At 43.5% G+C, this 23,114-nt stretch overlaps 1 protein-coding gene across 2 annotated transcripts in view; it reads left to right on the top strand.

The window, feature by feature from the left end:
• The window catches only part of ZBTB20 (zinc finger and BTB domain containing 20), a 168,715-nt gene that overhangs the window by 69,301 nt on the left and 76,300 nt on the right, over positions 1 to 23,114 (top strand). The window contains exon 1 of one of the 2 annotated variants that reach the window (XM_037389535.1): positions 3,049 to 3,275. The exons of the other annotated variant lie outside the window; for it this stretch is intronic. The gene's annotated coding sequence lies outside the window, so the exon portion shown is untranslated. Of the gene's footprint in view, positions 1 to 3,048; positions 3,276 to 23,114 lie in introns of those variants that run through there. 2 annotated transcript variants of the gene reach the window in all.

Genomic DNA, 23,114 nt, shown 5'->3' with positions numbered 1-23,114 from the left:
GGAACACCACGTGGCCTAATTTACCATGCTAAGCAGCTTGCTTTCCTCTGCGCTCCAGGTCCATCCGTGCCTGGGGTAGAGCAGAGGCGAAGATGCATTGGAGGGGTTGCTCATTTTAGGGCAATGGGATGAGGAACAGACTGTGACAAGGAGTAGTGCAGGGAGGGAGAAATAGCATGCAAGAGAGCAAGCTAGAAAACAGGAGGAGCAGCAGTCCCTGGAGTCAACTGAATGGAGGGGATGGAAGCGAATCCAACAGCCACAGAAGAGATGCAGGTTTGGGAGTCCAGGGACCAAAGGGTCTCTTCCCATGCCAGTGCACTTTGCTCTGCTCCTCAAAACTCGCCCTAGGGCTCCTGAAGTGTCAGCATTTCCATTGTCAGGAAGACACTGTGAAACCCCTGAACAAAGTATCCTCACAGTCTTGTGGTGGTTGATCACCTCGTAAGCACCGTTTTACTCGTGCTGCTGATGACGCTGCCGGCTGAAGTGGTGAAGTTCTGTATTACAGCTCCACAGGTGCTAACCTGCCTCAGCATCAGCAGCAACGTGGAACGGCATTCCATTTTTAAATTGGCTTTAAAAGAAAACCCTGAGAAATTATATTGAAAATGTGTTACTGTAATGTTAATGTTCCTAAGTCAAGCGCTAAAAAGTCAGGAAATGCCACAGTTAATGTTGTCTGTGCAACCTTACTGAGGGCCCCTGGTACCATTACTGTAGCCTGTAATTACATGACTGCACAATGTTTCTTCCCCTGAACCCCTGCATCAAGTGGTCAGGTCCTCTGCCTGTTTTGTTAGAAACACAGCCCTGAGCTGTTCTGCACCCTGCTGGATTATCAGTTTGGTGCTGACCCAGGGAAGAGAAAACTACTTCTCTGTGTCACTGTGCTCTACAAAATCTCCTCATCTGGAAAGAACTTGAGGCCTTTGATGGCACTTTGATGTATTTCTCTGCAATATCCTTTTCCATTCTTTGGTAGCGTCTTACCTCCCATAATCCCATAATATTTCAAATGGGAGCAATTTGTATTTTGGGGGAGGCTGAGGAGACGCCTCATAAATAGCATTTAACAGACCTCGTTAAGTCCAGTGTCCCCTTTACTTCTGCGGTGCATCCCTCTCCCATTGACCCTGGTTAGTTCTTCCTGTAATCTGTGCTGAGTCAACGGGCCCCAGCGGGCTGGTGGGCAGATGGGACACAGCCACATAGCACGTGGCGTTTCAAAAGGTGGAAAAGGGCAGGAACCCAACTTTTCCCGTAGCAGAGGGGAATAGAAGGCACAATTAATATTGATACTTCCCGTCAAGCTCTCTATTAACAGCAGAACACCTAAAAACTGGTGTTAGCTTTGCCTGGAGATGCATGTAGAAAAGATGTTTAAATTGATATAAAGAAGTTGCTAGAGCTTCTGTCTGTCTTTTGTTTCTTCTTTCCTTAAGCAGTTGTACCCAAAATGCTGAGGGGGGGGTTATCCCAGCGCTCCCCCTCGAAGGCCAGCGGCCAGCCGCACTGTGAATCCCTTCTCCACTTCCCTCCCGTGCTTTTGAGCGATGCTTGCAGGTTAGCTGTACCCATTTAAAAGTTTATATCCAGCAGATGTTCATGGAGCTGATCAGGAATTACGGATTTACTGCTGTAGCTGCAGCCCTATACGAAATACAGAGAATATATTTAAAACACAGAGAACATACCTGCCTCGCACAATAAATTCACGCACACACACACACCCCTTGCTGCTGGTCACTCAGGAGGGGACATCCGAGCCCGTGTGCCCTGAAACCCAAAGCAGGTCCCCAGCATCTGACAAGGGAAAGTTCTGGCAGAGCAGGGAGGTGATGCCAGGAGCTGAACACGCTGGCAGCTCCTTCTGACAGCAGCGTGTTACCTGCTGCCTTCCCTTCCGTGGAGGGCTGCTGCCAGCCCCACACCTTTTTCGAAGCTGACTTCGCAGAAGTGTCATAAATCTCTGCCTTGCCCGCCACACAGCGCTGCCGCTGTGCTGCTTATTGCCAGGATATTCATCCATTTGAACTGCACTTCGTTTTGCAGCCCCAAGTAAAAGGAATAGATTACTATGCCACCTATTTTGGGGTATAACTTCTCCCCCTCCCCAGTGCCTGGGACTTCTCTATCCCAATACCCAGCGTTGCCTTTTTACAGCATCTCCATCTGTATCCGGCAGGTACTTGATTTGTCTGTGTCTGTGCAGACACGCATGGCAAGGATGTGCTCCTGGAGCTTGTGTAGTTCCAGAATCTTAACATTCCAGTGATCCATCCAGAAAATTCAACCGAAGGGTAGCATGCTCTCGCTTTAACCGAACTGAGGTGGGAGGCAAACCTGCGCTGCCTTCCCCACCCTGCCAGACAGGTAGTCTTTGAAGGCTGTGGGAAGGCGCGGGTGTTTATTACGGTGAGAGCTGCGGTGGTGTGTAAAAAAAGAGAGGGAAAGGATCTCCCAGCTTTTTAGAGAGGGCCTCTGTATGATGCCATTTGAATCCGTACTTTTTGTTTGGTGGTAAGTTTTAATAGTTATCCTTTGAGGATTTTCCCGGCGAGCTTATCTGAATACACCAACAGTCTTTTTTGTAATATTCGCATTTCCCCTTTGGTTCAGCCGAGCCCACTGACAGATCATTCAAATTCAATTGTTTTATGTCTAAGCCGAACAGCTAATTAAAGTAGGGATGATTAACCTGACTGGCAGTGTCGCTCTCTCTCCCTCGCTCTCTCGCTCCCTCCCTCCCTCCCTCCTGTTCCAATCAGTCTTTTTCTCACACTCTCCCTCTCTCTCTCTCTCTGTCTTTTGCTCTACTGTGTGTGTGTGTGTGTGTGTGTGTGTGGTTTTTTTTTTCCTCTCTCCTAAACGTGGTCTGCTTGCTGATGGCAGAATGGCACTCGGAGATTTGTGCATTGTGTCTGGTTTCCTACGGGCAGGCTGACCCAGTGCCTCTAGGGACTTATCAATAGACCACTCAGAAGAGACAGAGACAGGAGAAAGGAGGAGGGGTGGGGGGGTGGGGGGGGAGAGAGAAAGAGAGAGGGAGAAAGAGAGAGAGAGAGAGAGAGAGAGAGAGAATCAATATCAAGAATAGAAGGAGCTCCGAAGCCATTTTTTTTTTTTTTTAAAGAAGTATCAGGACTTGGGAAGAGGGTGACAAAGAAGGTTTTTCAAAGAGGCAGTGGAGGAGGTTCTAATAAATTTGGAAGGAAACAGTTCCCTGTCTTGGGAAAAAAGGAGAACTCCTGGCTGATTAGCATTCACACCAGGTATGAGATGTTCCCTACCCCTTATCACTGTCGCAACCGAGATGGAAAAAAGATTTTTTTTTTTTTTCCCCCCCCTTTTTTTTTTCCCCCCTCCTCCCCCCCCCCCCCCCCTTCAGCTCTGTAAGGAGACGGAGCGTTTATTTTGGTACGTTGGTTGGTGGTGGCAGGGGGAGCGCGAGCCGTGGGCATTTGTGTGCTGGGAGCAGGGAGAATGGAAGCAGGGCAGCGGGGAGGGGGCGGGTGGGAGAGGAGCCGGGAGTGTGTTACTGTGTCTCCTCTTTGTGCACCCCTGGGGGGGTTACCCAAGTTCATTTCCAGCAGGTGGATTTAGGCAGGGAGTTACTTAACGCTTGACCGCCAGTTTTGAAAAAAAGGAAAAAAGAAAAAAAAAAAAAAAAGAAAAAAAAAGGACCTGCTTCCTATGTCTATTAAAGGAAGCTCCAATTTTTTCCCTCTCTCTCTCCTCTCTCTCTCTTTCCTCTCTTCCTAACCAGACAGCGGGAGGGTTTCTGGCTCCTCGCCAGCCCAAAAGCCTCTAAGTGTTTTGCACTTGTTTCAGGGAGCCCGGGGATTTTTTTCAGCATTTTCACTAGAGAACAAAGAGTTCTTTACAAAGGAAGGGGGAGAGCGAGCTTAACGCCTGAGATATGTTTTTCTATTTTTATTAGGGATTTTTTTCTCTCCCCCCCCCCCCCCCCCGAAAGAAAGAGGGAGAAGCAAAGCACAGAATGTGTGGCAGCCACAAAATAGATTGAAAGGAAATGCAGTTCCCTTACCTCCAAATTATAATTTGGAATTATTAAGAACAAGAATGGAAGGGGGACGAGACCAAGTGAGTTTGATATGTCGTTCTTTTCTCCCTTTTTAAAAACTCTCTCTTTAAAACCAATCGCTGTTTTGCCAACTTACCTAGCCTTTTTGGTTTGGGTTTTTTTTTTTGGCATAAAAGTTATACTGCAAACAGTTTCTGTTTACTTAAAAAAAATCAAACAACAAATTCTTACCGGGGAGGGAGGAGGGGAGAGGGAAATGGGGTGGTTTCGGTAGAAAAGAAATAAATGAGTGGGAACAGAAATCTTTCACTTTCTGTCACTTAGAAAAAAAGTTGGTAATGGCTTGTTGAAGCTACGATCCTAAAATACAGATGGGGCACTAACGTCTGTGTCCACGGACCCAGCTTTTCCCTGACCATCTGTCTAAAAGTCACCTCTCATTGGCAGCTCAAATGATTAGTCGGAGCTCAGGGATTTTTTTGTTTGTTTGTTTGTTTGCTTGTTCCTCCTGTTTGGTGGGACCCTCTCTCAAATGGCTCCATTTCACCTCCTGAGTCTAGTTCTTTAATCGAGCTCCAAATCGAGGATTTCAGGACAGACCTTCTTCACTGTAGATTTTTTGTTCTTCTGCATGTATTTCTTATACATACACTCTTTGTCTATTTGTATGTGGAAAAGGTGCACGTAATGTAGAAGGGAATAATGCATCACATTTAAGGAGATGTTTAGATTGGAATTTTATTGCGTATAGTATATAACATACAGGATTATCTTCTCGACAGTGTCTCCTGTACAATGGTTAGGATGTTTGAGAATATGTACTGTTGCAAATTCAGTAGCTTAAGGAAGTGCTTTCTTTAGCCAAATTCTGCCTGCCTTCCTTTATTGATTTGTGTTTTCCTGGCTTTGACAAATTACCAATCTAAAAACTGCATTATATAGCAGTGGTGCAGAAAACAAGAGAGGAAGCTGTATATTATAACTACCACCACCACCACCACCCCCCCAAAAAAAAGAAAAAATCATATATGCACAATATACAGGGCTGGATCAAATTATTACAGAGTTACGAGGATTGTTTCTGCAGGCAGGGCATTCTTACTACAATACCTTGATTTTTATATTCATGCTGCAGGCTTCCCTCAGAAGAGGTCATCTGTTACAGCTACGTAGGTATTGCATCTGTATCTGTGGCACTGTTTTTAAACCAACATCTATGCATTGTGTAAGTGTATATGGAGAATTAGTCCGTTTACATCTCCTCATAGGATGAAGGGAGGGAAACCCATCCCTGGGCTCTGCCTGTGCCGCTTTAGGAATGTTGCTACCCTACAGTGGCAGAAAAGTCCTGCAGGATACAGCCCGTCCCTTGGAAAAGTGAAGGGAAACTGGCCACCACAAGTGAAACCACCAGTTCAAACGCAGTTTTGTGTTCGGACCAGTACCTAGACTGGGGGCTTCCTACCCCTCCAGGTCTGTTAGCCAGGGCTCTTCCCTCTCCAAAGCTGTGGTGGGCACAGCTTCCCCAGCAGAAGGGGTGTGTGTGTGTGTGTCATCGTGGCCTCAAGTCCCCTGTTCTCAGCCCAGGTACCTTCGCTGCAGATAGCCCAGGAGCTTTGCATTTCCACGGGTAACAGCAAGAGCGGTGTTGAGTCGAAAGTACTTTGCGGGCTGCCCAGTTTAATGTGAATGCTTGATGGAGAGGGATGAACCACCAGAAAGAGCTGGTCTTTTCTGTTGGCAGGCAGACCGAATAGAGGAACTTTTGGCAAATTACAAATGGCTTTTCTTTTATTTAAAATCCTTGCTTTCCTCATTCTTCCTCAGAGTTTTTCCAAGTCCTGATGTTTTTTGTGGGCTGAATGTTTTCTGTGACTTCTGTCTTGCACTCTCACTCTCCAAAAAGGGTAAAAAAAAAATAATAAATCACAGGAAACGTAAACAAAAGAGCACAGAAATGGGACTTGGCCTTTGAAGTTTTCCATAGGATAAGCAGTCTCCTCTTTTTTTTCTGCCTGAATCTTTTTTCTTCTGCTACCCCCCCCCCCCCTTTTTTTTTTCAGACTAAAATGTTTTTGTGAGCGTTTTGTACCTGCAGCCGTGGAGATGGTGACAGAGGAGGGAGGACATAACAGAGCTGAAACATAGATTTAGCCCCCCTCAATCACAACTAGAAGGCATCTTCCAATGGCTGTCCCTGCTTCCAGAAGTAGGGAGAAAGATGATAGCTGTCTTTCGGGGACTCCACGGACTTGACCTGAGAGTAGCACATTCACAGTCCAGGAGAAAAGAGAGAGAGAGAGCAAAAAAAAAATGAAAAATGGGGAAAGAAAAGCTCTTTGAGCAGTAACACACTGGCTCTTTCTTCCTGCAGGCAATCCGCTCCAGCTCCTGGCGACGTGTCCTGCACTATCAGATATCATATGACTCTTTATTTGGACTCCCGTTAGCAGTATGGGCCTGTTAGGAGGCTGTTTGTTTTCTTTTCCTTTCATTTCCTTCTCCCCTATTTTATGTGTGCCCGTGCAAGCGTATCCCTTTTATAATCTTTTTGTGCTGAAGCTTTATAGAAAAGAAGAAAAAAATAAAAGAGAGAGGAAAAAAAAAACTTAATCATTTCCCAGGGCTGTTTTTAATCCTCTGCTAAAATTGAAGTTCATTGTCAAGTTGTAAAAATAAATAACACCTTTTGGTTTTATTTCTCTCTTTCACCTCTTCCTTCGCCCTTTCTGGCACTTCTCGGTGTGTTCAAATGCACTTGTGTATGTCCCTCTGTCTCTGCTGCCTGAGTGGGTGAAGTTGGGATACACCTGTGTCAGCCTAAGGAGGAGCAGGGAATTTGATAAGGTGGGAGCCTACTGCTGCTCCCACCGCTCCGCGCCGTTCCTTTCACTTTCATAAACTTTTCTCTGTTTATTTATTTATTTTGTTTGGGCACTTTCTCGGCACAGAGTGTGAAAAGCTGTCAGGTAGCGATCCGTGTGCTGGGCTTTTCTGCATTTCGGCAAGCAAACGGGTGAAGTAAAGGCTGTAAGAAAACGAAATGTTGTGCTGGAAGAGCAGGGGATGAAGCGCGAGGTAGAAATCAGACGTGCTTTGTGTACGCCACCCATAAAAGTTTCCTGTACCAGAACGCTGGTGCCTAATAATAGGATGGAGGGAGCCAGATAGCAGCTAGCAGTCGGAGGGGCATAGCCAAATAGCCTTATGGCAGCAACATTTCTAATACCGAGTCACATTTTAGTTAAGGGATACGACTTTTTTCCCTGTTCATGCTGTCTTCAGCAACACAATATTTAGATGAACACCACAGCAAAACTTTTTGCCTGAAAATGCAAAGTCACATCAACAGAAGCAATGAATTGCTAGCAAATGTATTAAATCATTGCAAGAAAAAGGGTCTGTCTTTCCAAAAGAGAGGTAATGTTTTGTTTTGATACTTTCCAACGCAGTGTTTTCATTTCTGTTTTTGAGCTGAGGATTTATTTTGACAATTGTTAAGAATTGACTTTTAAAGGAAAAGGGGAGGGAAATCCTTAAAAACGTTCCAAAATGAGAGGGGTTTGAAGGAGGGAGATTCAGGGGGTTTTGGAGGAATTTAAAGTGTTTGGGGTTTTGTTTGTTTGCTTCGGTTTTGTGCAACCTGAATTGTAATATACTTTGGCAAGCAAACCAGAAAATGAGCTTTTTACACAACTTTGCTGCCTTTGTAATTACTGCTGTATTTTTGTGGGACTCGGTGTTTTTTTCATCTGAATTTGATAAGATCATCAAAGCCTGTTTGCACTGTAGAGGCACAAAGGAGTTACTGACACTTTCCACCAGAGGTAGATGCTTTGGCTGGTCGGTCATTCCCCCAAGTTGCACCGTTCAGCAGCTGGCTGCATGCGGGCCGATGGCCACACTCCAGGGGAAGCCACGGCACTATTTTGTATATGCGATTTATGTACGTTTTGTGCTGATCTTCCTATTAACGTAGCTGAAGATCTATAAGTCTTAGCATTTCCTCCCTGGCGTATACTTAGGCCAGGGTACAAAAGCAGTCTGGTGAGGCAAACACAGACCAGCGGGGTTTTTGTTACAAATCCAGAAACAACTGTGTTTCAGCCATACTGTAGGTGTGTTAAAGCACATCGAGGTCGCCCTGCTAGGTGCTGGTGGTTCTTATTTCTCACCTGACTGAGACACCTTCCCACTGAACGCTGTGCAGGTTTTCCTGAAAAAGCGTTAATGAAAAACAGAGCTAGAACATCAGGATTTGGGGGGATCCCTTTGAATCAGTGATGGAAACCAGATGCCCCAGTACGTGTTCTTGCACGGCACGGCATCCCTCTGGAGCACGCAGGGCACGCTCGCTGTAGTGGAGATGCTAGAGCCGAGTTGAGATAACTCCTGCAGTCTGAAACTTTATTTCTATATTCCTCTAGTTCCTCCAGAAAAATACCAATATTTCTTCTTCGCTCTTCACAGCAGACCGTTTCTTTTTGTTACTTTTTACCAAGTCGCCTCAATGAGGAGTAAGAGACACTTGGACCAGTGACGAAGTTTTGAGGCTTCTTCCCTTTTCTCTCTTCCTCTAGCAACTTGAAACCGGCTTTGCTTTAACCTTTTGTGCTTAGGCACATTCGTGGTCCTGAGGAAGGAGTTACAGACTGTTGGAAGAAATTTGGTTTTGAAATAAGTGTTATGAGCGTTTTAAAATTGCGTGCTGTTTATGCACGGTACATGATGTTCCCTGTTACTCTACGCACGCTCCGGTGCTCTGAGCAGTCCTAGCTGTGGGTATTTATTTGCGAGCGTGTTCTAGTAGCCGCCCATGAATTTATTTGACTTGACAATCAGTAAACAGCAAAACGGTCAGGCTGAAGTTTGAGAGCTATGTAAGTGCGAGGTAAAAGGCTTCTTTCAAGTTTTTGGCCATTTCAGTGATTGTTGCTCTGCATCTTTATGTAAAGAAAAAACCCTGTTCTCTTCAAACTTCTTTGACTTCATCTCTGCAATGTAGATTATTCTATGTCAAAGTTATTATAAGCTCAAATAATGATAAAATACATATTTAGCTAACTCATTAAATAAATATAGTGAAGAGCGGTGGAAAGCTGAAAGCCAGGCACTGCAGCTAATGTCTGAAAGTGGCTCTGGGCTGGGCAGAGAGGGCCAGGCTCGTCGCTGCTGAAGTTTTGTTAGCATAACTTGGACTTGGTGGAATTGCACCAAAGTTGTGTTTTGACTTGGCTTAACTTCACTGCTTTCATCTGACTTTTTTTCTAAGCCAGCCCAATCCGGATCTATTCAGCACTCGGAAGGGTGATAGCCAAGGGACAAAACAGCTTGTCTAACACATGTCTCTTTAGTGCACCAGTGTGTGGCTTGTGGGGCCTCAGACTGGACCACCACTGTCAAGAGAAATGCATTTTCCTACAGCATAATAAGTTGTCCTGCTGCTTTCAGATGTCAGAGATCCCCAGTTCAGTACTTGGTGAAAAGGTCTGCTCTCAGAAGAGGTTTCCCTTCCATTTAACATTTCATTGGTGCATGCAGCTCATGTAAATGTGATGTGGCCATTAGGAGGAACAAATTCTGGTTAATTTTTGCCAGGATGCATGTATTAATGTTATGGTGAGATGGTATTTCAACCTAAACACCGATTTCAGTGGCTTACCACTAAAAAATGAGCCGAGTTGCAATGTCAAGCAGTTGTTCCAAGCTCAGAGGTGAAGCTTATATTATTTTGGAAAGTATGAGGAAAGTCATGGTTACTTTTTTTTCTTTTTTTTTTTTTTTTTTTTTTTAAATGTGTGTTGGGCAGTCACACTAAGACAGGAGCATTTTCTGATTAACTAATTACTGAAACCCATTAATTTTTCCATTCTCATTCTATTTTTAATTTTTCATGTTTCTTCAATACAAAATGAAAATTATAAAAAGCTAATTTCCTTAAACTAATTAGACTTACAATTTTAATCTCGCAAAACCCAGGAAATTCCAAACGATTTTTTTTGTAAGTCTGCCATGTTGCACATGCCTTTCTCCTCTTTGAAACCCTTATATTGGCCTTCAACAAATCCTGGGAAAACACTCAACACTTGCCAGAGCCAGCCTCATCAGTCCAAACTCTCCTGAACTTCTGGCACTATTAGGCATCCAGATCCACATTCTGTGATTTGAGCTCATCACTTTTGAAAATAACAACATGGAATTTCCATTTCCAGACATTTCTTTGTATGAACTGAAGATTTTTTGAAAATATAATTAATGAACCAGAGTAATTCTGTTTCCACCGAAGCCAGCACAAGAAGGATCCACATCCTCTGGGTAAAATTTCTCATGGCACTTTCTAAAACTTGATTTTTGCTCAGATGGCCTTTTCAGTTTTTACCATCTGGAGAGCAGTGAAGTTGGTTACATAGAATATTCTGTAGGCAGTGCTCTGAATAGGACTCCTAAACCTCTTTGACCTGTTAATCTCAACTACATATCCCATAAAGCCTAAAGAGCTAGCGTGAGAAATAAGTTTTGTTCCCTCCTCCCAGAAAAAAAGGGTTTAGTGATGATTTCTTTGGCTGGAGAATCAGGAAATACCAGTGAAAACTCTGTGTAGGAAGATGCCAGAGTCTTCTTCAGTGAGGTCAGCTGTTCTTTTTATATATTTTTATACATATACAAATATATGTTTTGTTTGTGACTTCTGGGGGGGTTTTGGCTTGTTATAACCTATCCCCACAATCTTCAGAAGCTGCAGAAAATTACCAATGCCACCATAACCCTATACGGCTGGAGAGAGCAAGACAGAGCTGATCTGAGGCAGCCTTCCCCACGGACAAGCCAAGCCAGCAAGTTGGTTTTGAGCTTTAGCTTGGGCCATCGCCTGTGCATTGCTGAAGCACCAGGATGTACCCTGCAAGGAATCTTTCTCTCTGCAAGCAGTTTTTCTCTTCTGGTCCAATTCTGTAACTTGTTTTTTTTCCATGAAATTCTCGACAAAGTTAGGGGGAAGTCTCTGGAAATCATAGGAAAAATGGACCCTCTCCGAGTAGAGTCTCTACTACTCATACAGTTAAAAATTCACTCACTCTTAAAAAAAAAAAAAAAAAAAAAAAAAATTTGATCTAGTGGAAAGCAAAGGGGAACATTTATTTGCAGCCTGTTCATTTTGTATTATTCTCATGTCAGACAGCATAAGACTGTTCTGGTGCTTGCTTTGGAGGACCTTTGTGAAACTCTGTAGAGCTGCACAAAGCAAAGTCAGCGAGTGAGAAGCAATCTTGTTTCTGATCAAAACGAAGTAACGTGCCAACTAACGATGACAGAAACCTGGAGAGCTGTAGGTGCTCCTTTTTGTCGGAGATGTAAAATAGAGATTCAGACCCCTGTTAAAGGTTGCATAATGCCCTGGCTGAATTTCAGCGAAGGTAATTGTATTTGGCCTCCTTGAATTCCCTCTGAAGTGTCGGTTGCGTCGGGCAGTGCTCCCTGGCCAGACCCGCACCGTCAGGGTACGGAGCGTAGTGAAGCAGCTGCCACCTCTCGCTCAGGGGTTGGCAGTAGTAACTCGGTGTGGAGTGGAGTAACCACTTTGCAATTTGATCAATGACTGAAGAATGGCACCAGCAAACACTGCTCTTCCATACCTTCGTTTCTCTCAGAATGCTTATGATCGAAACTAACAGCTTGGGTCTCTTCCCCGCAGCGGTCTGGTGGTTTTTCTAAGAGCCATCTCCATTTTTCAGTTGAGGAAACTGAGGCGCAGAAAATTTTGAGTGACTTTCCTAAGTTCACACAGCAAATCAGTGCAGTGCCAGGAGGATAACCTGGGAATCCTGGATCCCAGTCCCATGCTGTAAGCGGTAGGTGGGAAACACTGCCCCTCTGAATGTGAGTTATTGTTATTAAGATGTGGTTTATCTTTCATGTGAGTCGCCATCTGTTACATTGCCTACTTGCTGTTAGTTACGAAAGCTATTCACATTTTAAACTGTTTTGCATTCTCGCAGCTACTTAAGCCCACAGTAGACTTTTTGACAACAGTAACAGCACTTCTCATGTGAAAGGACTGGACAAATATTAACTCATGTTTTTTCAGTAAATTTTTGCAATGCCATAAACCCACAGTTTAGACTGAATTTAAACAGACCTTGAAAAGTCCACGTATGCAATGCTGGTTGGTTCCTTATCTGTCAGTTGTACCACAGTTAAGACACGACTGTATATTCTCATAGATATGATTAAGAAGATGAATTTCCAAATGTTAATTTAATGTAAATTGAGTCATTGATAACTTCATGTGTCTTGGGCCTAACAGCTCGGTGGCTGCTAAAGTCCTTCGAACATGTGGTAGGAAAAAATGTATTAATCTTGAGCTCTCAGTGATGCTTCTGGGGACCTCAGTGAGCCAAGGAGAACTAGGTCAGTTTTATTGGAGGCAGCCTGGAAAAGCCCAGAGCAGGAGCTGGGGCAGGGACTGGATCTGTAAAATGAGAAAAGGCTCTTGAAAAATGAAAGTTGCTCTGTTTCTGCCTCTGTGCACAGATGGGTGGTAGGGGAATACATTCGTTTAGATCCTCATGATCACCATTTTTAAGGCAGCCATGGAGCCCCAGCTTGGGAAGGGGTAACCCCTGCAAAGAGGGAGAAATATCCTTGTAGCTGAAATGGGAAGGACTTGTCCCAAACTCTCCAACATCTACTAGGGGTTGGAACAACAGGGGAGACTGCCAAGCAGAGTCAGAGACAGGTTAGGTGCTGGTGCCTTTTCGTCTCTGAAGATGGTGACGCAGCAAGGACCCTCCCTGCTGGTAGCCCTGACTAGTGTCCTTCGGGTGGTGAAGCCTACTGGATTTCTTCAAGCTCTTACCTTCTGGTGAGCTAGAACATACCTTTCAGAAAGACAGGTAATCTTAAAGCCTTTAAGGAACGGAATGACCACATCTTTCAGACAATTATTCTGAAGGTTTAAAAGTCCATTTCACTTCTTCAGAATCTGAATTTGACTAACTTCAGCTGTGCCTTTGTCTGATGTATTAAGGAGCCCTCTACTGTCAGAAATCTTCTCCCTGTGTTTGGTATTAGTAAACTTTGCTGCTCTGGCTGATTGATAGTGAATTTTTGACACCCAGAGTGCAGTTTGAAGGTATGGGAAGGTGACTAGTGGAACTTGAAGTGAGATGTGAGGAATTATTAGTGGCAGAAGAGATGGGTGAGTAGAGAAGAGAAGCGCTATGCAGAGGCAGTGGGCTTCTTTTTCTTCCCAAGTAGATGAAACAGAAACGAAAGAAATACGCGGGTGAAGGCAAACATCCAGTTATAAAGAAGGAAAGAGGTGGGAATATGAGAGAAAAGGTCTTGAGAATAGGCACAGAAAGTAGCCTGAAAAGAGAAGCATTGTAAAGCTGTTAGACAGAAAAGAGAAACAAATGTAGTCTGCAGTGGCCAATAAGGTCAGAACAAATGGGGAAATATCAGATTATGTTAAGAATGTAACAAAAAGTAGCAGTAATTCACCTTGGGTACTATGGACTAGGGTTCTCAAGCAGTGGGTAGTTTCCTATCTCAGAGGAGGCCAGCGGGCTTAGCTCATTACAGCTTTGAAAATGTACTGCTTAATCTGAAGGTTATAGAGGGGCTGGTACAGTTTTGAAAGGTCTGAACACATTCAGACTTTGTGAAAAAGACTGGGCAAATTTTCTGCCCAAGGCCCCTCTGTGCTCAGGATTAAAACTCCAATGTTCAGGGCATAACGAAAGGGAGGCCTAATTAGGCGAGAGAAAGCTCTTCTGACACACATAGCTTGCTTTTTTTTTTCCCCCCTACCAACAAAAGAACAAAGAAAAGGGTAAAACTTTCTTAGGGTAAGTGTACTATTCGTTTTCGCAAGTTGTTTCTCTTCCAGCCCTCTCTGGAGCGGTACCTCCCTTTGCTCCGGTGGCTGGGACATTGCGATTTGGACATGTTCCTCACCCGCTGCCTGCTCACCGTGCAGCCTGGGACCGGTCACTGAACTCCCTGGCTTCACGTTACTCCAAACAACTCTAAAAGCAGCCAGTGGTTTCCTATCTGGGGGGCAGCTGAGACGATGGGGTCAGCGTGGCCGGTGAAACACTATGGAATCGTTAGGCGCAGGCAGCAAGGTTGGCTTTGTCTTTGGGTTTCACACAGTTCAGTATGAAGAATTCTTGCATCTTCACCCCACGTGTTGCACCATGTCTCTCCTGTCTTCCTGTACCTGTGAAATAACTCTTGATAGTGCTTGTCACTGGTGCTGCAAGGGCACGGAGTGTGAGTGTAATGAGTTCTTCATGCTTTGAAGGTATTAGTGTTCTTACCTCTTAAATCTTGATAAAATCCTTTGGCCAAAGTAAAATTCTGGTTGGTTTCTGTTAAGAAAGAAAAAATACTTTTCTGAAGACTTTGATTTTCTTTTCAAAACACATGCCTAGTCCTAACCAATCTGGGAAAATATACATCTATCAGATAAGATAGAAGACAATCTCTGAGTTGCCATTGTAGGCCAAGGACTCATGGTGCCAGTCCGGACCAGTCAGACTAGCTTTTAAGAAGATACGTGCTTTTAAGAAGATGAGCTTTGTATGGCAGACTTGTCTGCGACATGAATGAAGTGTGTGGAAGTAAACTCCACGACACTCACTGCTTACTAGAAACACATTTCGGGTATTCTTGTTGATTGATGGGTCACCGAGTATTGTATTCCGACATCTTTCAAACAAGGCTATCCCCTTGCATTTGTGCAAGCAAAGAAAAAAAATATTTACTCGGAAGGAGAAAAAAGCAAAAACTGTTGGAAACTTGAAAGTCATTTCTAAAGCTATTTCTCCCTGTCGCTGGTATTAGAAGAATTTTCATTCTCTTTAAGGCTATTTAAAATATACTTTGGGGCTAAAATAACAGAGAAGACAATCCAATACATTCTCAGCCCTGAAACCACAATGGGTAACAGATCCTTGTTGCCACATCGCATCCAATGAGAAAGCTTACTGGAAGAACTGGTCAAAAAACCTCATTATTGATTGCAAAAAAAAAAAGTAGAAGAGATGAAAATGTTCGCTCTCCTCTTCATCTCATTCTTTTTTTCAAGGCAGAAAATAAAGTGCAAAGCACTGGTTTTATTGTTTAATTAAAAATAACTCCCTGTTTTTCAGTGATTTTTATTTCTGTGAATTTTAATTCTCCCTTTTTACGTGAGATGAAATAACAGAAAACAGTGAAAGCAGTTAAAATTTCCATTATTTTTTTTTCATTTTTAATTCAGTATATAAGATTATTCTCTCACTTTCTGCTGCCCTCCTGCCTCTCTCTTCCATATTCATGCAGACTCCTGGCTGGCTCTGAATGGCACTTAACTGTTTCACTCATTAGAATGAGCAAGTGGCGGCTCCGTAACTTTGTTGATTTAAGGTGAGATCATGGTAGGGACCACTCTGGATTCTGGAAATGACACAGTTTTTTGAAGATACTCCTTGCGAAGCAAGTAAGGAATATGATAGCTTCACTTCTAATCAGGGTGAATATCATTGCAGTCAGCAGTAGGTGTCACAAGCTATATGGGTACATCAGGGATCTGACATGAGAACACTTGTGTTCATAATGTTTCTGTCACTTATTCAATGCACAATCTCTGAGTTCTCTATTTTGGCTTGTTTTCCACATTAGGACAACTTGCCACAGGTAATAAACCTAAATTTCTTTCATTTGTTTGAGAGATTACTTGAGGAGTTACCTATATGTATGGCTGTTCTTGCTGAAAGGCCAACGCTGCTGGCATGGTCTGAGGTAACGTTTATCTCCATGTTGAAGATGTGCTTTTTTTTTTTTTTTCCCAAAACACTGAATAATGGTGAAATGAGGACACTGTGTGATAATGGAAGTAAGACCCATCATTTTAGAATAGATATTGATGATGTGTTGCTGTCCACCTGTAGCACCTTTTGTATTGAGCCAAATGAAATGGCAGTAGTATTAAGGAGGAAAACTTCAGTGGGCGTTATTGACCAGACAGGTGCAGCTTCGTCACCCACCTTTTTGCATTTGAGCTGTTTATTTTCACTCTCAGGCTGTCAGTCATCACATGAATTAGAATTGAAAGACACCCTAATATGGGATCTATAGGCACCGATCCCCCAGTCTCTGTGACTGGGCTGTTTTGTTCTGTCTTCTGTAGTTTCTGTCCTCTCCAGGTAGGGTTCTGCAGATTGGCATCACAGTTTAGTCTATTTCCAAGAAATGCCAGACATAGGAGAGGCAAAAATGTGTCCCAGTAGGATTAGAGGAAACCTTGAGTGATTTGACCTGGTCAACAACTGTCAGGAAGCACTGCTACTTGAGGAAAAGTAAATGCTTCATTATTGCTGCTAGACAGATCAGCCTCCATAAAACACCTGGAAGTGGTCCACAGACCACAGACAGAACGTCACTGAGGTTGATTTTTTTTTTTAAATGGGGAGAGAGAGCAGACCTCATATTTTTAGACATAAATTGATCATCAGCTGGGGTGAGGAAGTAATCTATCACATTTGAGTCTCCTGTAGAAACCAAGAGTGCTATAAGGTGATGTCCCTTTCATCAGATGTTGACCACCACAGGGGGAAGGACATCAGACTGCTTGAAGCATCACTTTGAAGAGACAAGCTCACAGGCGAGATATGTTACTTGTGGTGAGGCTGAAGGTGAATGAGGTAACCACAGAGTAAGCTGCTAAAGATGTGGATTGTGGGAAGCACTAGTGATAGGAGGCAGATGGTTGGATTGATTAGGGCAGTACCAGGGACTAGGTGTTTTCTTTCACCATCTGAGGATGAAGTTAAACCTGCTACTGGTAGTAATGAAGAATAGCTAATACAGATCAGGCTCTGCCAAAGTAGCAGCGTTGGCATCAGGAGCAGAAAGTTTTGCAGATTTCTCTGTGTGTGCACTTGCTACTGGTGTTCCTGGTGGGTGGCTGAATCATCCTGATGGCATTCAACAGGAACCAGCTGCTGAGAATATTAAAATGCAAGCATTTATTCCTCTAGAGAGACAGTAGCATCTGCAAAGTTTTCCTGTCTTGATAGTACAGATAATCCCAGGGAGTATTCTCTAGTAGTTTTTAACTCTCAATTCATTTATGCATTTTTTTTTAAAGCTGTACATGCTTTGTGTCTGCACAGAAAGGCAAGCTTAGTCTTAGACCTGAGGCCACAGCTGTCCTAGGCAGGTAGTTTGCAAGCTCAGGCTGAGGTACCTGCCGTGGGGAAAAGGAAGATGGGCTTTGCCTCCTTCTCCCCCCCCACCCCCACCCCCCACCTCCCTCTCTTTTCTCCACCATCCTGTTCTCAGGAGATCTGCCTTGGAAGCTGGTACGCCACACAGCAGGAGTCCTCTGCCAAGCCACCATTCTGTAACTTCCGTATCAGCGTGAGCTTTGTCTGAAATTTCATAGTGGCAGCAATTTTAAGAAATGGTAAAAACTGCAAGGAAGTGATTTAATGGTCTGATCGAATAGGATGTTGAATATACCCGTTATTGTTTGTATTTGGTATTCCCAAAGAGGAACGTGTCACTTCACAAACCGTAAGCAACGCTTCCCAGCCCTAAACTGGCTTACAGCCTAGGGGACAACCCCAGAATGGAACTGGGTGCTGGCAGCAGCTTACATTAACCCCATCAGGAGCAGGGAGCACTCGGCTCCCACCAGAAGCTCCTCTTAGTCTAGTATGGCCCTGACACCAAACATCATGACCAACACAGCTGAGGGCAGGGAAAAAGTAGATAGTAGCAACAGCAGGGAAGAAAGATGGCAATTTCTGCTTTTAAGTCTTTTGCTCAGCTCTGCATCTCTCTTCTGCTTTCCTTAGAAAGTGTTCTCATGCTAATAGTGTGGGAATTCACATACTAAAGGTATTTACAGGAAGGGAAAGGCAGAGGTTCTGCCTGTGACATATGATGTGAGAAAAGGTGCAGGATTGTTTTAAGGAGAAAGAAAAAGAGAGTTCTTTTGCAGTGCCGCTGCAATGCTGGCATGGAGAGAAGAAACAAGCTGCAGGCAGCCAGAGCTGTGTGGCAAAAGAAAGGGTGAGGACTGCAATTTTCTTTAAAAAGGAGCATATTTCTGTGTGCTCATCACAGCAGCATTTTATTAAGATATTTTAGCCTTATCTAAATAGCCTTGTGTAAAATGTCTGCTTAATACCTGCAAGGCTGTGGATGGTTCAGGTCTATTTTTCTAAGTTGCAATATTAGCACATGGCATCAAAAGAACAAACTGGCACAAGGCGGCAAGCTTCCATCCCTGCTTCCACCTTTTGTCATCTCCAGTCATCCTCAGAGCCTGGCAGGGTGTGTCAACATGTCAAGGTTTTGACAGGATCATACAGACACAAGAGGGACCGCAAACACTGCTCTACAAAGTTTATTGATAGTCCCTCGTGATGTGACAGGCCAAGGAAAGCTGTTGCAGGAGAGGTGACAGCAACGGCAGCACTTTATAGCCCTTCCTGATTTCAGCTTCTCCTTGGAAAGAGCTGCTGAAACCTCTTAGCGGTGTTAGACATATAGTTTAATCTCAGTGAGGCATCACAGCGATGATGCATACATCAAAGACTGTGTTGTGCTTTCCCCTTTTTGTGTGAGTTATGTTTGCTCATTTGTTTAAAAAAATAGCATAATGATTTCAATTTTAAGAGGCTTAAGCCCAAAGCCTTGGAAAGTCTTAACAAAGAATGATTTAATGAACTGGCTATTGTGTTTATTGTTGTGCTCAGCTACTTAAGTATGTCATGGGCTCTGCAATACAAACAATTAATGGTCAAGCTTCTGAGCTCAAGTGCTAAGGTCTTCTGCTTTCAGAAAGGAGAAGTAGCATTTGAGGTCTGTTCCCACTTAAGCAGTAGTGCAATAAAACTCCAGTGGATTTAGACTAAATGCTTTGGGGTTGGTTTTGTTGTTTGTTTGTTGGTACAACAAAATAAAGTAGATCTTAATCCTAAATAAGAGCAGCACTGGAAAATTTCAGGAAAATACTGAATAATACTCAGGCATTTTCACTCCAGAATTTTCTCTAAGGACACATCTCTCTCTTAAAACCATCGCAGTGAAGAAAAGCTTCTTGAGCTTTGCCTCGATAATGTTGAGGGTGTGAGTGAGCTTTGCACCAGGAAGGTTCTGCCCACCAAACTTAGGTATAGTTTGATCCTCATTGCATACCCCAGGAAGTCATGCTGTTAGACCACAGGGCATCAAACAGCATTTAATGCAGCTCAGCTGATAGTATGAGGTTGGTATCCATCTGGAAAGCCACACAGCATGTGTCCCAACAACTCCTGCAGGCTTAGCTTCTCCAGTGCAATGTAGGCTATGAATAATCTTTAAAAAGGATCAAATCACTGTTTTGCTGAAAGTGCTTCTGCTTTTCAGATTTGTGATTCCGAGCATGTCGGGTAACTTCAGCTCCAAGTCAGGAAGGCAGGAGGTGTCACTTCAATGCTTGTGTGTTTTGTCACGGCTACTTCACGTCTTCTGTTTTCACTGCTTATCCACACTTTGTATTTACCACTGCAAAATGATAACGAGGAGGTGGGAGTTAAAGAAAAATAATGAATTTTTAGAGCTGTTTATTGTCCTCAAACAGCATGATCCTTTGGGACAGTACCCCCCACCTAGCCTAAGCAGCCAGCAAAGAGATATTTGGACACAAATTCAGCCACTCAGAATGAAGTCAGAGCACAGAGCTATGATAATAAATTCCATCCTGAGAAGAAAGGAAAGACTGAGGCTGCCAGTGGAGCAACTGAGTATCTGCGGAGCTATGACTTGGTTCTCCCTTTGCCATCCCATGGCTGAGATCAAACTACGTCTGTGAATTATTTACCTCTCTGGCCACAGGAAAATCACAAGCCTGAAAATCACATCAATGCTGTCCACACAGCAAGAGCTGCCCCTTTTTCACCTCTGAATACTGTGTCACACCTGAGCAGTAAACTACACTAACTCTGTAATAAATATGGTAATGATGGTTACTGCTGCATTATATTTTATTAGGAATGCTTTGTGCAACCGTTTTGGTCAAGCCCTCCACCCTTCTCCAGCTCAGCCCAGTCAATAGATGCTTCCCATGACTGTTGCCTGTTCAGTCAGCCCTGTAGTGTGGTAAATAAATGTACCGTCAGCATAACGTGTACTACCAACTTCTCTCTTCATTTCTAGTCTATTTACGTTCAGTGTCATTCTTTGACTCGCGCCAGCTCACTTGCAATACCCCGTCCTCAGCCTTTTGTTCTTCAACGTTCGCTCTGTGGGTGAAAGGAATAAACAGCAGCTGCGGGAACCCAGCAGCCGAAATAGTGGAGAGTTCACATTTCTTTAAGGACAGAATCCGTGAGGATTTTTGCTCCAGTCTCTTTTTTTCTTGAAGATTTGGAAAGAGTGCCACGCGTGCGTGCTCTGGCGTGGCAGCTCTTCTTCGCCACTTGAAACAGCAGTTGTTCATACTGCCATTTCTAAGAGAAAACTTGAATTCAGCAGATATACCAGGGCCACCAAAGAAAGGCTGCTGGAGCCCACAGACTTTTCTGCAGGCTGGTAACTCACTTGGCATTATCAGGATTTTCTTAAAATTCCTTTGTGCCATTACCTTTTCACAGGGAGATTTTGTTCTGTTCTGAAACCTCCGAAGTTCCCTGTTACAGGTGTTTATTGGACTCTTTCTCTAGCTGGGAAAAGGAAATGTAAACCCATGGGGAACCAGCGTTGCGTGAAAGCAGAAGTGAAGGGAAGATGCCTTCCCTGGGTGGGGATGCAGATGCCCTTGGATCCTACAGAGAAGTGTGTGTGTTAGGACTTCATGTGCTCTCCCAGAAGAGAGCAGCAGGGTGATCTCCAGCACCTCCGGGCTGTGCTGAACAAATGCAATAACAAAACTGGTGAACTGATAGTTGGTGCTTTGCACAGGAAGGGAGTGATAGATTAAACCCTGAGACAAATACCCACATAGCACAGGCTCGATAGCTTCTTTTCAACTAACACTAATAAGGTATCCTATGCACTCATATTTTGTAGGAGAAAAAGACGAAAATGCAGCTGGAAGAAAAGTCTTGCTTCTAGTTTATGGAGTGACATTTGTCTTAATGCATTAGAAAAACAACATTTTCCTGCATTTTAAGAGAGGGAAAAAAGATTGCGAAGATAAACATTACATACTCTTAAGCTCATATTTCAAAAGTGACTTCTAAAATTCCAGGTAGTATCTTTAGAAATGTGGGATTTCGGAGCAAGTGAACTTTTATTCTAGGCCCGTGGGCAGTTTTATTTCAAATCTGTCTCTTTATCTGAAACCTGGTTTTGAGCAGGTATCTGAAATTTAGCATACCAGATTGAGACCCCTGTGGAAGTCTGGCAACACCCTAGACAAGGCACTAGTACCTGCTCTCCTGGTACTGGAGACCAGGACACAATACTGTGTTTGTCATTAGACATTTTGGGGACATCTGAGTGATCTTTCACCGAGGTTTAACAGAGGGCTAAAGGATCCAGGAGACATAATAATAGTAAGCGTAAGGTTTTGGCTTCTTGCAGTCTGTGACGTGCAAGTATGTGGAACACTGTGAAGAGTGAAGATCAAGTCAAAAAGGATGTTTCTTCTCCTATATTTTCTCCGAGAATCTCAGTCACCTTTGCAGGGTAAATTCTCTATTAGTAGCTTTCAGTTCCATCTACAAGCTACAGGGATAGGCATTCATTCAAAGATGATGAAGCCTTCATTATTTTTAGAAAGTTCATCACAGCACATTTACTTGTACAGTGTAAAGTATTTCCACAAATTAAACCTAAGCAGTTGTCAAAATAAATGAACAAAGTATGCTCTGTGATGCCTTATCCTTTATTTATTTATATTTTGTATTGTCTGTTCAAGTGTTTGTTAATTTGAAAAATTCAGTTATTTGTGATAGGTCAGCATCCTAGCTGTTAGCTTGAATTAGCAAGATCATATTATTTTTCTGACTAGATACGCTCATAACAGCAGAAGCATTAGCTGAAATACAGTTAGGTTTGGGTTGGCAGAACTGTGGTTGCTACAGATAATCCAAAGGATTATTTGGTGACGGATTATCCTAAATGAAGGTTTTCCCAAACCGCCTGCTTTCTGAAAGGTCACGTTGCCGCTGTGCTAGACTCGGTGTCAAGCCGCATTTCAGCGTTTGCAGGAGGAGGGATTCCAAGAGGAAGGGCTGGAGGTGGCAGAACTGGGTGCCATGTGGTAGGCATGTCAGCGGAGGGAACGGCGTGCCACACACCTGCTTTGGGGCTCTGCCGTGCCACAAGTTAACATTTTGATGAGCAATTTCCATTCTGTTGTTTTCTCTCAACACATGGGGTTCAAAAAACAGTTAAAAGAAAACTGTACCCATTTGCTCATCCCAGAAGCCTGCGATTTCAGAAGAGTCTGCCAGATTAATTTTCACATATACAGTATTTCAGAGTTGAAACACACAGAGGACTGCGGTTTATCTTTTGAAATGGTAGTGTGACGGCCAAAGGAAAATAGGTGTGCACTGCTGTAGGTTCATGGAATGCTACTGACTGATGGTTTGTAGTTGTCAAAAAAAAAAAAATCCTTTGCTGTAATCAGAACCTTCAGAGGTTTCTCAAGTCTATATAATAATCACAAAGACTAACCTCTACAGGAAGAGATTTTTTCAGTGGCTAAATCTAAAATATTACAGAAATGCAACAATCTTTTTGCTGGCTGCATGTCTGTAAAGAACCTGCTTTCTCTAACTACCGTACTTGAACTTGCACTAGGATGATAGAATATAATCGAATCACATGCTATGTTAAAACATTTCATTTTTGTCCCTACTAGCTCCGTAACGCGCTCTTTGTGGAGGGGACGGGAGGGGTGGGAGGGAAAATAGCTCCAGAATTCCATTGGCATCGCTGCAGAAGGAATAAAAGTTTTCTCACAGGACCACTGTTAGCCTGACTATGTATTTTAGTCAGAAATAGGCTAGTCCTTTGCCAGTTTACCCTGAGAACTAACTGTCATGTGGTTGAGGAAAGAATTAGACTTCTATTTCCT

The sequence above is a fragment of the Falco rusticolus genome, chromosome 5 (genome assembly GCF_015220075.1).
Source record: "Falco rusticolus isolate bFalRus1 chromosome 5, bFalRus1.pri, whole genome shotgun sequence".
Classification (NCBI taxonomy): domain Eukaryota; kingdom Metazoa; phylum Chordata; class Aves; order Falconiformes; family Falconidae; genus Falco; species Falco rusticolus.
The sequence above is the reverse complement of the archived record's forward strand: the minus strand, read 5'-3'. Positions and strand labels throughout refer to the sequence as shown.